Source organism: Callospermophilus lateralis, unplaced genomic scaffold (assembly GCF_048772815.1).
Source record: "Callospermophilus lateralis isolate mCalLat2 unplaced genomic scaffold, mCalLat2.hap1 Scaffold_146, whole genome shotgun sequence".
Taxonomy (NCBI): Eukaryota; Metazoa; Chordata; class Mammalia; order Rodentia; family Sciuridae; genus Callospermophilus; species Callospermophilus lateralis.
The window spans coordinates 1,656,084-1,671,605 of record NW_027512598.1 but is presented as its reverse complement, the minus strand read 5'-3'; the positions used below and the strand labels follow the sequence as shown (position 1 = coordinate 1,671,605).

At 32.2% G+C, this 15,522-nt stretch overlaps 1 protein-coding gene across 1 annotated transcript in view; it reads right to left on the bottom strand.

Annotated features, from left to right (window-relative positions):
• LOC143387614 (cadherin-12-like) overlaps positions 1-15,522 on the bottom strand; it is a 229,923-nt gene that overhangs the window by 85,334 nt on the left and 129,067 nt on the right. The window lies entirely within an intron of this gene.

The window sequence follows — 15,522 nt, the reverse complement described above, 5'->3', positions numbered from 1 at the left end:
TTCACAAAGGCTGGGGAAGTCAGAGTGGTGGAGAATAGGGGAAATGTTGATGAATATTCTGAGTAACAAGAGGAAGAGCAAGATGCTCTGGTGTGGTACTGCATCTAGGGGACTATAGATAACAATAACGTATAATCTAAAAGCAAGAAAAAAGTATTTTTAAGGTTTTCATCATAAATAAATAATAAATATTTGAGGAGATTCATTAATTTGATTTAAACACTTCACAATTTTTGCATGTGTCAAAGGATAACACAACATATCATTAATATATATAATTGCTATATTTTCACATATGAGTTAAAATAAATTTAAAAATGTGGAATCATAGAGCTGTTCTTCAAATAGCACATATTTTAGACATCTATTTTGAAAGTTAAGTCCATTTCCAGTAGATAGATCATTGAACTGAAAGTTGTCAAGATAGTATTATTGATTTCTACACTAAAGAAAACATGGACACCACTTACATTAGCGCATCTGCTTACTGTGGATGCTTTAATTTCATCATTAGAATATCAATAGCTAAGCTAAAAGATTTAGAGGCTTACTGAACTTTAGAGGTTAAGTGATTTGCAATTTCAGGTTACAAATCAGCAACTGCATACACGCATGCATTAGGAAGCCTTTAATTAGAAAAGAATACTTGAAAAATTGAAAAACCATATTTAATTGCAGTGTCAAATAGCTACAGAACTCCTCTTGGTCTCAAGACTAAATTAAACTGAGGGTTCATTGGCATTGAAAAACACTGAAGACAGTCCAAATTATCTGCAGCTTTACTCCTTTTTTTTTGAAATTGACAATATTATTTAAGTACTAAAGGGAAGTTGGAGAGAATTTTTCTGTATTTTTCTCTTATCTACTTAAGCACATTCATAAATCAGTCTTCAAGAACTTTTTAAGTACCACTTCCCAATGTCTTCTTCAACATTGTTATTCTTAAATGAGTAAAAAAAATCAAAGATATCATACATAACTTGTAAAAAATTATATTTTGCTTTTAATTAGAAATATCTGCTAAGCATACACACACACACACACACACACATATGTATATGCTGAGCAGGGATATGTATATATATATATATATATATATATATATATATATATATATATATATATATATATATATTGTGTGTGTGTGTATGTGTGTGTGTGTGTGTGTGTGTATGTGTGCATCCTAAGTTTTACTGTGCACTCTATCCCTTGGAGGCATTCAGAGTAGTTGCTGTATTTGGGGAAAGCACAGTTGGCCCTTTCCATTCAGTTATTTATTTAGCCTTTTCTCTCAAGTTGGTACCAATTTGAACTTTGAATAAACTAAGTCTTATAATGTCTAAAGGAATGGATCCACTCTTCACCATTATTTTTTTAAAAAGTAAAGTATTAGAGATTAGAGTAAGAAATGCTAACTTTCCCTGGGCACAGTGGAGTGTACTTCAAATCCCAGCTCAGTAAGAAACTGAGGCAGGTGGATTCCAAGTTCAAAACCAATCTCTGCCTCTTAACAAGACTTTGTCTCAAAATACAAAATAGAAGAGCTGAGGGTATTGTACCACAAAACAAAAAATCAATAATAAACAAATAAATAAAAATTATAAAATAAATGGCAACTTTTTGTAGATATTCAATATCAAATGCTTTTGCTTAATATGCTTTGGTATATTCTATCAGCAAATGAAAAACATGTTATAGCAGCCTTTCCCAGGGCAAGAAACTTCTAGAAGGAAAGGAGGAATATATTGCTAAGTAGATAAGAGTGATGAGTAGTATTTTCCATCACCAGCACCAACATTTCCATGCCATCAATAGTTGCATTAATCATACCACTAATTATAATGAAATCATAATTACACACACACACACACACACACAAGAAATTTCATTATTGATTAGTGTTTGCTTCTGTGAATCACTATGTTCCTGTCTTAAGGAGGCATCAAAACTGGTCTTTGCTCAATGTTGTAGATATGAACATTTTATCAAGAATAAATTTTCCTCTCCTCAACAGTGATTTTTACTCTCAGATTCATTACCTATATTTCTTTACCATACATGTGTTTTATAGAAAAGCCTATCAATTTTAAATATTACCCCAATCCTAAATATGAAATTGCAGTTTGAGAGGTGTGAATTGTTCTACTGTATAGGTATATTTGAACTTAAAATATTTTTTAATAAGTAGCAAATAAAAATATTTAACAAAATATATATATGTAGTAATAAATTTAATAAAAGTTTGCCAAACCTATACCACATGCAATATCAAAGAGGAATACAAATATAATCTTGTCTTTCTTTTTACGTGTCTGTTTTTAATGTTAATATGAACTTCCAATAAACATGTTGAAGAATTTTTTTTCTTGAAATCTAATATTAAAATCTTGTGTGAATCATTTATAAAGTTTGTCACTTAAAAGAGTGAGAGTACTTCATAAATACATATAAGTAGCAGAGATTTTTCATTCAATCCTATTAGTCACATGATAGCATGAATACATGTTTCTCTACTTGAAGCACATTATTAAAAAGAGCTGTCTGTTCAATTTCAGAATAGGTGAGTCCTGGCTTGCTATGTCAACTTTCCCATGCTTTTCTCTATACTAACACAAAAAACAAAACTTTCATGTTGTTTCATGTTTCATGTTGTTAAGAATTCTCAGTTAGAGGGCTGGGGCTGTAGCTCAGTGGCAGAGTGCTTGCCTAGAGTGTGTGAGGCACTGAGTTCGATCATTATCAGCCCCCCCAAAATAAAATAAAATAAAGGCATTCTGTTCATCTAGAACTATAAAAAATTAAAAAAATAATTCTCAGTTAAATTTAAGGAATATTTATGCTTCTAAGCAAGACTACCTTCTTCAGTGCTAAACTTGCACACCAGTTGTTCTTAACATTATTAATTACTAAATGCCCAGGAAGTAGAAAAACATTGTGGATTTGAGGCAAAGGCATTTAGTGTGCAATAGGGAAATAATATACTAATCAATAATTTGCACTGAAAATGGAGGGGTCTTCTATGTTGACAACAGCCTGGAATTTATTTCCTATGCCTCAAATTCAAATACAATAATACAACATTCTAACTGCAGTGCAGAGAGAATGTAGTTCACAGACAAAACATTACTTTACAAATGGTTGCAGATAGTGTGTAAAATGTTTGAGGCAGAGTATCAAATCACTTCAAGTTCACTTTACACTGCCCTAATCATTACAAATTTAATAGTGTATTTTTAGTAATAGTTAAGCCAACCCTAACATATACATATAAAACAAAGAGCAACAGAAAAATTGAACATGGAGTTGTATTATACAATAATGAAGAAAGAAAATGCATCAGGGAACCCAATTGAGAGAAACTGAACTAAGTAAGTGTTCCCTAACATCTAAATGATCATATTTAGAATTCATTTGAGATCCAATTTGGATGTGGCATTAGTAAGACTATGATAAACAATAACAACAACAAAATACTAAAGGCTGGGGTGGCTTAAACAACAGAAAGCAATGTTCTCACATTTCTGGAGGGAAGAAGTCTAAGACCAAACTGTAAAATTTTTTTTTCTGGTAAGACTTTTCTTCTTCCCTTCCAGATGGCCACTTTCTCACTCTGTCCACATGGTCTTTTCTTTGTGCTCATGTGAACTGGGAGAGCTCTGCCATCTCTTCATCTTCATATAAGGTGACCAGATCTATCAGTTTAGGGCCCCACCCTTATGACTTCATTTATGCTTAAGAACTCTTGAAATGCTGTGTCTTGAAATACACATGAATAGTTTGGTATTGGACATATAAATTTAGGGGTGGATTACAATTCAGAATAAAATTGAGGAATGTTTTCTATAGTGATCAGGAAAAAAATATTTGAGAAAAATAATTTATATGGACAAATGAATAAAATGAGGTAAAATTTTTGTACTTTTTTCTAGTTCATTTCTTTTTTTAAGAAAGGAGAGAGAGAGAGAGAGAGAGAGAGAGAGAGAGAGAGAGAGAGAGAGAGAGAAAATCTTTTTTGTAGATGGACACAACAAAATGCTTTTATTTTTACATGGTGCTGAGAATCAAACCCGGGTCCTGCCTGTGCTAGGTGAGAGCTGTACTGCTGAGCCACAGTCCCAGCCCTAGTTCATTTCTTTAACAAATAAAATTCTATATCATTATTGTATACAGTGTGATGTTTAAAACATTTGCATACACTATGGAGTAGCTAAATTGAGTTACTTTTAATATGCATTACTTGACATACTTATCAATCTTTGGGTTAAAAAAACCTTAAAATTTGTACTAATTTCATTAGTGATTTTCAAGTATATAATACAGATAGTTTCTGACTTAGTGACAATTCAACTTAAGACTTTTTGTTTTAGTTTCAAAATAATATGAAATTTGTGCATACATTCATTTTACAGTCAGTAAAAACCATACTTCAAATTGTGAAATATGCTCTTTGCCTGAGCTAGTGATACACAGTAGATAGGACACCCCCTTAGTAATCTCAGAAGCATCAACGGCAGGCAACAGCTCCCACAGGCAACCATGTGACCATGAGGGTAAACCACCAATGCTCTTTTTTGGAGATAGGTATAACAAATTAAATAAAAAATTCAGCACTTTCTTATAAAATAAGTTCATGTTGATTTCACCCAACTCTAACCTAACATAATGGTTCTTAACATGTTGAAAGCAGGTTTAGGCTCAACTGTGATTTTTGTATGTTGAGTGTATTATTCAATACTTAAATTATTTTCAAATCACAATGCTTTCATTGTATGTAAATCCACCTGTACATTGTTATTAATTACAGTCACTGTGTTGTACAGTACATCTCCTGAATATATTCAACCTGAGATTTTGACCAAGAACTCCACAATCCCCCTCTTCCCAGCTCTTGGGAACCACCATTCTACTCTCGGCTTCTATGAGGATTTTTGAAGAAAGTTTATTCCACGGAGAGACAAACTCTAGGGCTAAGTCACATTAAATGTGCTGAGGGATCCAGGAAGCACTGAGCCACACTCACTGGGGATAACAAATGACACAGAAGGAATAATAGAGAAAATGAATGTGTATGGCTTTCCAAAGCCATTGTTAGGCCTATCCTACTTCTCCAACACGTCATGTCATTGTCTTTGTCTCATTATAACTCATTGTACCATCTAAGTACCCAATTATCCCTGTTTCAGCTTTCTTTTATATAAAATATAGAAACATGCACACATTCTCAAACCTTACTTTGCTCACTCAAATCTTAAGTAGACATCCTACAAAAGCACAAAAAAATTCTTCTGATTTTTAACTAATATTTACTTAGTGAGTACTCATTTTAGAAGTTTCTGTTTATTGTCTCTAACACAAATAATTCTGAAATTGGAAAATTCTTATCCATTGGCACAGCTCAGTCTAAAGGCATTTGAATTCAAACATATCAATATCCATTGTCAAGTTGTTCTACAAAGGACTATACTAATTTACATTTTGGCCAATGTATGATTTCTAGCATTCTCATCAGTTCTCATATGCAGTTGTGTTTTGACTGCACTTTGGTAGTCCATCACCTTATCTTTATTGTTATTTCTATCTTGTGTATGCGTTAGATACACACACACACACACACACACACACACGCACACACACACACAAATATAAATTGGTATCATATTCTTAATCATCTGTCCTTTACACATTATGTTATATATTAATCGGCAAATTGGTCATATATTTTCTAGCTTATTTTTATTTATTTTTTTACCTTTAGTTTTTTATTTTATCTTGGTTCGTGATTTTTGTGGAACACCCTTTTTTGGTTTGTTTGTTTTTCCCTTTAGCATTACTAGGGGTTTAATCAAGGGATATTTTATCACTGAAATACACCCCAACACCCCTCCTTTTTTAAATTTTGTTACAGAGTCTTGATAAGTTGCCAAGATTGGCCTCAAACTTGTGATCCTCCTGCCCCAGTCTCTCAGGTTGCTAGAATTAGGTGTGAGCCACCACAACAGGGTTCATGAAATTAGATTGTACTAATTAGAACTTTTTATGCATATATGTTAACATATTGTGTGTGCATGTACATTACATACATACTTTAATATATTATGCTTTGTCCCTGGTGAGATTAAGTTGTCTTTATTGTCTCTTCTTCATAATTTCTATCACAGTGTATATGGGTTCTGGAACACAGAAAAGACTAGTCACTTTCTTTCACAATGGAACCACATAGGCCTTGCTTCTGCTTGCATATGTCTTTTGATAATTATTCTTTATTTATTTGATTAAGTTAAGAGTGATATCATCAGTGTCTGAAAGTAATTATAGTATCTCTACTGTCTGCATTTCATAACACAGGAATTGAAGGTCAATGCTAATATCACTGTCTTTGATACTACCACAGATGACTGTAGCAAGACAATGGTAGATTGCAGTCATATTAATTCACAACTTCAAATGAAGTAGTCATTAATTTGTTGGTGCATGAATTTATCCTTTCAGTCAACATACATTCTATTGTATCAACAGATATCACTTTCAACATACAAGAAAGCATATTGCATAAACATATATTCTGCCAATGCCACTTTTAGCATGAAAATTTTATATTCTGCATATTATATTACTTGCATTTTGTGTACTTAGTAAATAAGTACATAAACTTGCTAGAAATGCATAGACAATTTAAGTGTATTAAATCTAACATACAGTTTCTATAAAATTTTTCTTTAAAATATTCCCAATGTATAGGAATATTCTATTCATCAAATACATCCTTTGCTGTTTATCATTCTGAGACTGCCTAAATCCATTTGCATCCTCACCCCTATGAAGTAAAAAGCATCTCAAATGCTTGGGGAAAGATTAGATTTATCAAGAGGTGCATCATATCTTTGTTTTTTGTTTTTTTACTTTTGCCTTAGGTACATTGTATTAGAACATTGTAAATGTTCTAGACATATAATAGGATGTATGGAATGATATACATTCTGACACTTATTCAGCTAACATTTGAAAATAAAAAATACATAAAATTGAAAAACCATGAATTTTATTATCTAGAAAAGTGTATGTAGTATATACTATTTAAATACATGTAATATAACACAGAAATTTATGTTTTTTTTCTTTTTTCATCACCTATAGGCTAACAAAGTTTAACACTAACATGAGTGATGAGCTCTTCCCTTAATATTAAATTGTCACCTGAATTTTATTTTCTATGTATTAGACAAAGTGACTTTGGGACGTATTTTTAAAATATAATAAAATACAAAAAAGTAGACTATAATAAAATTGGCCCACTACATATACTCTAATTCAGAAGTACTCTAATTAAATGGAAATGTGATCTTATGAAAGTTGTTATAATGATAATGTAATTTCAGTGCATGTGTAGTACTAGAGATTAAATCTAAGACCTCACACATGCCAAGCAAGTGCTCTACCACTGAGCTACATACCTTTATTTTTATTTATTTATTTTTAATTTTGGGACAGTGTCTCAGTAAAGTACAGCTGAATTCCAACTTGCAGTCCTCCAGCCTGTTTCCTGGATTGCTGTGATTACAGGCATTTGCCATCATATCCAGTGAAAATACAATAAAATATGAGAGAGAGAAAGAGAGAGAGAGAGAGAGAGAGAGAGAGAGAGAGAGAGAGAGAGAGAAAGCAGTCCCTAAACTGTCCATATGTCCATACACTAGCACTATTTCTATCACCCACTCTTCCATGCATGCAAAAGTAGAATTCTATGGAATCAATAGGCTCAAGTTTAAACTACATAATTTTTTTTAAATTTTTTAACAATGATTATTTCAGGATTGTATATGTGACTCATTTCAAGCCAACAAAACTCAAAGAGCTAGGTGCTGGGATTTTCTAGAAAATGTTCTCTTTCTTTTTTTCTCTAGAAATAGGTGTGTGGATGTCTGAAATTGATAGTCTTTTAGAACACCTTGGGAAGAACTTGAATGGAAAAAGTCAATCAGAAGAGGACATAACCCTAGAATTACAAGAATGGAAATAAAGTTTTTTTGTTGTTGTTGTTGTTTGTTTTTTTTGTTTTGTTTTGTTTTTACTAATGATGCCTGAAGCTCAACCATCAACACTTTCTATAATTTGAGACCAGAAACCATTTTTTAAATGCTACTTTAGACTTTGACTTAGATTTTCTGTTACTTCTACACAAACAATATTTTGCAAGTTATTTAAACCCTATTGGTCGCTTTTACCTCAGAATGGAAGTATAAACTGTCCAGTCTTCATTGAACTCATTAATGCATTAATTCATGTAAAAATATGAAAAACTCTTAAGTGTAATTACTGGCACATAGAGAAAGCTTATCCCGACAGTTGTCACAGTCCTTTAGCATTGCAATGAAAGCATAGAGTCTTCCTCTATTTCCAGTAATTTATTGTATAATTTGAGATGGAATTCTATCAGAACTCCTCTCACAATAACTTTTCTATTACTGCAGCATTATCTTTTGGGTACAGGATTTTAAACATATCACTGCTCTTTCCAAAACCAGGCCCAGGCATAGCTGTAGTGTGAACATCAAGACAGTCTGATTTCTGTTTTCCATTCTGAAATTTACCTAGTCAGCACCTCCAAACTCGATCTATAGGACATTTGTGTTTTTCTGCTGTCCAACAAAAGTTAGAACTTGACTGCTTAATTTTGGAGACTAACAAGTCTGAATTGCTAAGAATTGGAAATTTTGTGTTACACTTTGACAGTGTGATGTCACTGACAGTTCACCTTAATTAAAATCCTGGTTCCCCTGAGACTCCAAATATCTGTTCAGCATTTAGAACTCACAACAGCACTGCTTCAGCTTTCAGGTACTGCTTCCAATCAACTCAGTTTGCTCTCAAGAGAGAAAGGTGCTCCTCATGTTTCCTGGTCTCTTTGAAGGCATTTAATTTGGAGGTCCCAATCTTTCTTCATGTTATTTCACTTAATGGTTTCCTTAACATCATCAGTTAACCTTTTATATAAAATCACATTTAGCTCCCTACCTGGAAAGGTTTCTGTGCTGTAGACTTTTACTCTAAAGCTGTATGTTCTACTCCTTAATCTCATTCCTATTAGGTGCTAGGTGCTAGACCTTGGTCAACATCCATAGTTTTCAGTTGTTTCAGAAGCAAAATTGCCAGTAACTAGAACAAGATAAGTCTTGATTGTATTCTAGAATGACTTTTTTTTAGAACTTATTTTTCAAATTCATTCCAGTCTATTATTAGTGAATCATTGATAAAATATGTCCCTCCTATCTGATATTATTTTTAATTAAAATATTAGTTTCTCATCTAGATCATAGTATTGCGTTTTTTAATAACCCCAAAGCTGCTTGTTTAGTACCTAGCATCAATTCTGTGTAATTCAATCACACTTGTCTTTTATGTAAAAATGTAAATTTGACTTTGTCCTCAGCAGTATCTCAGATGTTCTTGTGAACTGCCTCTCCCAACACCTCCAGGTTCATCTCTCGCTAAGGACTCGTGTTTATGCTTCCTCTGTAAGATAACAGTTTCCTAAGAGATAGTGCTGCTCCATATTCTGCTATGGATTCATGCTGTTGTTAATGTTAGAAATATTTTTTTTGCCTACTTCAAAGACTGGATCAGTAGCTCCTCTTACAGAAACTCACTTCCTATATGTTCAGAATGTCTTGGTTCCTGTCTATCCTTCCCCTACTGTGTCTTCCACCAGTCACCTACAGACTGATTCAGCTTTACTTTCTTTTGGAATCTCAGAAATACTATAGATTTGGTTTATAATACGTACTTAATATGTGTCTCTTGTGTAAGTTAATAAAGGAACAAATGTGTCTGGCTAAAATAGTAGTTTCAATCAATTGATGTTAGAAGTTTTCAATGAAGCCTTAGATTCCTTGACTTAGCCTAAAGGCTCAATGTTCCACCCTGTCAATAATTGTGACAGCAGCACTCTTTTGCTGTCTGTTGCAGAAATCAAAGGAGAATCTTCAAATCAAAAGTGTCTTGAGAACTCTTAAGGGCAATGGCAAAATAGTACAACAAAATTGATTACTAGCATATTGGTAATCCTGACACTTTAAGCCTGCTAAGTTTACAGAAGAGTGCACAATTCTACTTTTATTTCCCACAAAGAGAATATACTTTCCTAAGAGCAAAAATTAAACTGACATCATATGCAGAAAATTTGTTTGAATAACATTTAGAGATTGTTATTGTAGTTCACATGACCTGGAACTAGGTGACATTAATACTGATTATAACACAGAATCAAAGGCATGATGATACATATGACTTTACCACACTTGCAAAATTGTTTCGCATTCCCTTGAGTGCTAGGCCCCATGTTGTAAATGTGTGATACCAGTAACCCTGGAGTTTGAGATAGGAAAATAGCAGGTTTGAGGCCATCCTGGGCAACTTTACAAGACCTTCTGCAACTTAGTGAGATCCTGTCTCAAAATAAAAAACAAAAATATCTGGCTTAGTTCATGTGCCTTCTGATCCAAATTCTCCCAATTCATTAACGTGACATCAGTTTCTTCTTCTATAAAACAAGAAATTTTGGAATAGATTCTTCTATGCAGATAAATATTATGACTACTGACAGAGATAGATTGTTTTTATAGTTCCTGAAATCAAACACTGTTGAATGGCCCAATCTTCACATATAATCAAGTTATCATTTCACATCAAAGGTTTCTGTATGAAGATTGGAACGTGTGATTTGGTTTACAGCTGCAATATAGCAATCATTCTCAGGATGATTTTTATTTTAATATTAGAAAACAACTTTAAAAGTTAGGTATCACTTTCAAAGCTCACTAAAAATAAATAAATATTTGTTTTTACAACTATTTATGTTTATTAGTAATTTATTATTTATAGAATAATGTTTTATTGACCACTTTGAAAATTTCAGAGTAGCACACAGATGAAAAGGAAGAAATATTATATCATTAAACTATAATTTCCATGCATACTATACGGAACGTTGAATTTAACCAAGAACTTGCACGATTAATTCAGATAGCTGGAGGCATTCCTGTTACTTATAAAAGAAAAAAATGCTTTTTGTTTTTTTTTTTTGCTGTACACTTTTTTTATGACTTTTTTATGACAAAAGTAGAAATAAGTATGCCATTTATTTCCAAATAAATGTGATGGGTCTTAACTAATTTAGGACTTCAGTATTTATCTTGAAGCTTCTGCCTCTATACTGAAGTTTTTTTTTCTTTTTAATGTCTCAGTGATTATGTCATTAAATGGAAATTTTCACATATAGTATTTTTAGAAAAGCTTTCAGGTTGTAAACCAATTATAAAATATAGTAGAGATTAAAAGACAAAAAAGGAATTAAAAGTCCAAGGGAGAATGAGTCCTAGCTAGCTGAGTTTACTTAGGAATGTATTTTATGTCCCAGCTGTGGAGACAGAAAAAAAAAAAAAAAAACTAACAAAAATCCAGGGCAGCAGTAGCTGATGCTCTGGGATGAATATTAAAACAGTGAATTTGATTCAGATTTGATTTAAAAGGTAGATTAAAAATTTGGTGAGGGGCTATTTTGCCTAGTAGAATTGAAAATTATTAATGAGTGCTATTTAAAATAATAATACAAATAAAAAAGAAAACTGTGAGAAGATAAATTTTAATAAATTTAGCAGCTGGCTAGAAGTCCATCAGGCAATTCAGAGTCCTGAATGTGTGCTAGGCCTGAGATTGGGCTCAAGTTGTCCTCTCCTTTCCTGAGCATTGACCTGGGGCCACATTCAGGCAAAGGCTGCCATGACTCTGATATTTTGGCTAGCAGTATATATGGCTTTGAAGTTCCAGAAAGCAGTTTGGCCTATTCCATAAATCGTACCCCATGGAGGACCTCTTACTCAAACAAATTTATATTTCCTTCAAACCATCCATCCCCATTGCTATCATGATTTCCTTCATGATCTGTTTTGTAGAGAGTGCTCTTTTCCTTACAGGGGAGTTGTACCTGGAGTGTGGCTTCCTTTTCCTCTTCAATATCCCTGCACTAGGCTGGCACTTGTTTATTAGAGGATTATGTTAGCATGGAATACTTTACATGTAGTGCTCCTTTTGTTTTTCTTCTTTAATCTTCTTTAATCTGACATATTTAATAACCAGAAGTTATTATGAACTAGAAGTAATAGATAGCTAAGTCCTTGTGGTCCCCAGCCATTAGCATTTCCTTCTTCAGAAAGGTAACTTTATAGGCTCAGGACTTCTTTTTTTTCTTTTTCTTTTTCTAATGGTAAAAGGTGGGATTTTTGCATTTAAATGCAAACACAAGACTTCCCAAGTTTCAAAGTTCTGAAACCACAGAACTTCCATTTACTCTTCCAGTAACTGACACTGAAGATACATATTTAATACCAGGGGACATTTTTTAGATGTTCTCTGGTGTGTTTTTTCTTTATTTTTAAATTTTTTTCTCAGTTTTTAGTTTTTGTTTTTGTTTTTTTAAATTTTAAGGCATGCATTAAGTGACCAGAGTTTCAAGCAGCTAACTGAAAATAAGACCCCCAAAAAAGCAAAAGCAACAACAAGAAGCACCACCATAAGAGCAACGAAAAAACTCTGCTGTTAAAAAAAATGTTTGAAGAACTTAAGACCATTTTAAATGAGTTTTGGGGAATTCAGAAAGTAATTCTCATCTGTAACCCCTCTTCTTCCCTAAAATATAGAAACACAGCAATTAATATATTAGGAGGTACTACAATATGTGAAACACAGTATAAAATATTTGATGTGTATTATTGCATTGAAAGTTAAAACTATCCTACCTCTATGACTCACACTTTTTTTTTTATAAATGTAAACACTTACATGAAGTTTTAGTCAGATTTTTTATTGCTGTGACCAAATGATCTGACAAGGACAATTTAGAGGAGGAAAAGTTTATTTGGGGGCTTATAGTTACAAAGATCTCAATCCATAGACAGCCTCCTCCATTCCTTGGGGCTCAAGGTGAGGCAGAATATCATGGACTAAGATTATGGTGGAGGAAAGTGGTTTAAGATATCATACCAAGAAGCAGAGAGAGAGCTCTGTTCAACAAAGACAAAATATATACCCCAGAGGCATGGCTCCAGTGACTCACCTCCTCCAGCCACACCCTACCAACATAGTTACACCCATTTAATCCGTATTAGTAGATTAATTCACTGATTAAATTTAGGCTCTCATAACCCAATCATTTCATCTCTAAACCTTCTTGAATTGTCCAACACATGAGCTTTTGGTGGACACCCTGTATCTCTATACCATACCACGTGATAATGCAGGTCATCTAAAGTCAGGACTTATACAAATGCAATGGGGGGAAACTCATTCAGCTGAAACCAAAGCCTTTGCTCATAGCCACCATAATGATCAACTATAGGGTGAAAGGAACTCTGGGTTAAGTATCAAATTTGCTTTTATTTGTACAGCTTGCTACAAAAATTTGTTTGATTTTATTTGCATTTTTGTTTTAAATCAGGAATTCAGCTCTATAGAAATGCATTATTCATTGTATTTTGTTTTATAAGTAACCAAATAGTCTATTTCAGTCAAATTTAGTTTTATATTTATGGTTTTGCTTTTTTGATATTAAATAATATTTTTTAAAAATACATATATATTATAGGATTTCACATTAACTGAATATTTAGTACACAACTTTGAAATCAGTTTTGTATGCTTAACACTAAATATAAGTAATATATATTAAGACTAAGATCTTTATTTTATAGTCTTATCATTTAAAAAACTAGCTCCACTATAACCCATATTTGACATTGAGCAACATAGCAGAGGAATTGATAATTTATCAAAGTGCTAATTTCTAATGCATTTGTGTACTTCATGATTTATTGATTTGGGATTTCAAGATAAATAATAGATGTCCTTACCAAACCAAAATAAATTCCAAAGCAATATTTGTAAAGTTAGATCAAACAATATTTAGAATAGTTAATTAATAAAACAATGTCCAGGATTCTTTGCTTTGTTTTTAGAATGAGACAGATATTATCTATAGATTTTTTTGTTCATACTATGACAAATTAAGCACTGCTTCATTGTGCTGATTCTCCCATTAATTGAATAAATTTTGTCAAATTTTATTTTTATGTCAAGTTGTTTCAGTTGTTCATGACTTATATGTAATTTGCTTTATTGACACACTCTCACACAGGCAAACACAGAAAGTGATATGAAGCAACTGTAAAATTTATGAAAGAGATGAATCCTTATTATTTTGCTAGTATTTCAAGAGGAATTTTTAATCAGAAAAAAAAATGTTTGAACCAACATAGATTGGTTGTTTTATTCTCATTATTGTGCAGGTGTCTATGTATTCTATTTATAGTACAACTACCACATTTAATAGTTGACTAAATTAAAGTACTATATTAGGCAGTTTTTAAAATTGTCATTTAAAAATACATTCAGTTAATTTTTGCAACTCCTTTATGAGGTAATAACTTATTACATTAGACTCTATTATAACAACTTCCCTTGTTTAAATAAGTTAAGTTCTCACAAGGATACTATAAAAATTACCATTTCACACATATTTTACTGGTGAGAAAACTAAGATTTTCTCAACTTTACCAAAATCCTAAAATTATAAAAGTCATTTATGATTGGACAGCTGAGCCACTGTTATAGGTTATAGTGTGACACAACTTCTTCCTTTACATAAAATGGGTATTTGCCAATTGAAGTAGATATTTGGCAGCATCACCTTTAGCTCCATATAAATCCACCTATTATATAAAAAATTCATGCAAATTTGTAATATGTGGTCAAACACAATTTGTGGGTAGCAAACTTGAACCCATGACTGAGATAATTTTATAAATATTTAAATATGTAATATAATTTTAAATTTAACTCTCTTTGATTTGAGTTGCATTTCCATGCAAGTCTTTTTTTAATTTAATATGTCTTTACCAAAACATATCTTCCAATGGCTTAAAGCAATTATACTTTCCCCATTTATTTTCTTTTTATATATTTAGTATTTTTCATAGTTTCAATTATATTTATTTTATTCCATACTTATATTTATAATATCATCAGTGTTTTTTAAATACTCCTTTATATTAGTATGTTATTAAATCTATTTTCCTAAATAGTCCTGGATAGTAAATCCATCTTTTTTCCTTACAGTTTTACTGGATAACTTTCTCTATTCTCAGTATGTCATGTTTCATTCTTTCTTGACTTGGTTCCTTAATTTTGAAAGAGACACTAACGTGTTCAAAAAATTACTTGGAAGGTATATGTGTTTTTATTTACTTAACTAGATCATTTTTGGAGTACATTGACCATCTGGCCACATTTAGCATTCTTGGTTCAAAATCATGTTTCTTGCAACATAAAATGCATTGCTCCATGAATTCCTAGCATCCTTGTTGTCATGTTCCTGAAAACTCTAATGTCACTTTGGTTCTTTGTTTATAGTAAATTTCGAGACAGGGTCCAGGCTGGCTTCATACTTGCAATTCCCCTGGCTCAGCCTACCAA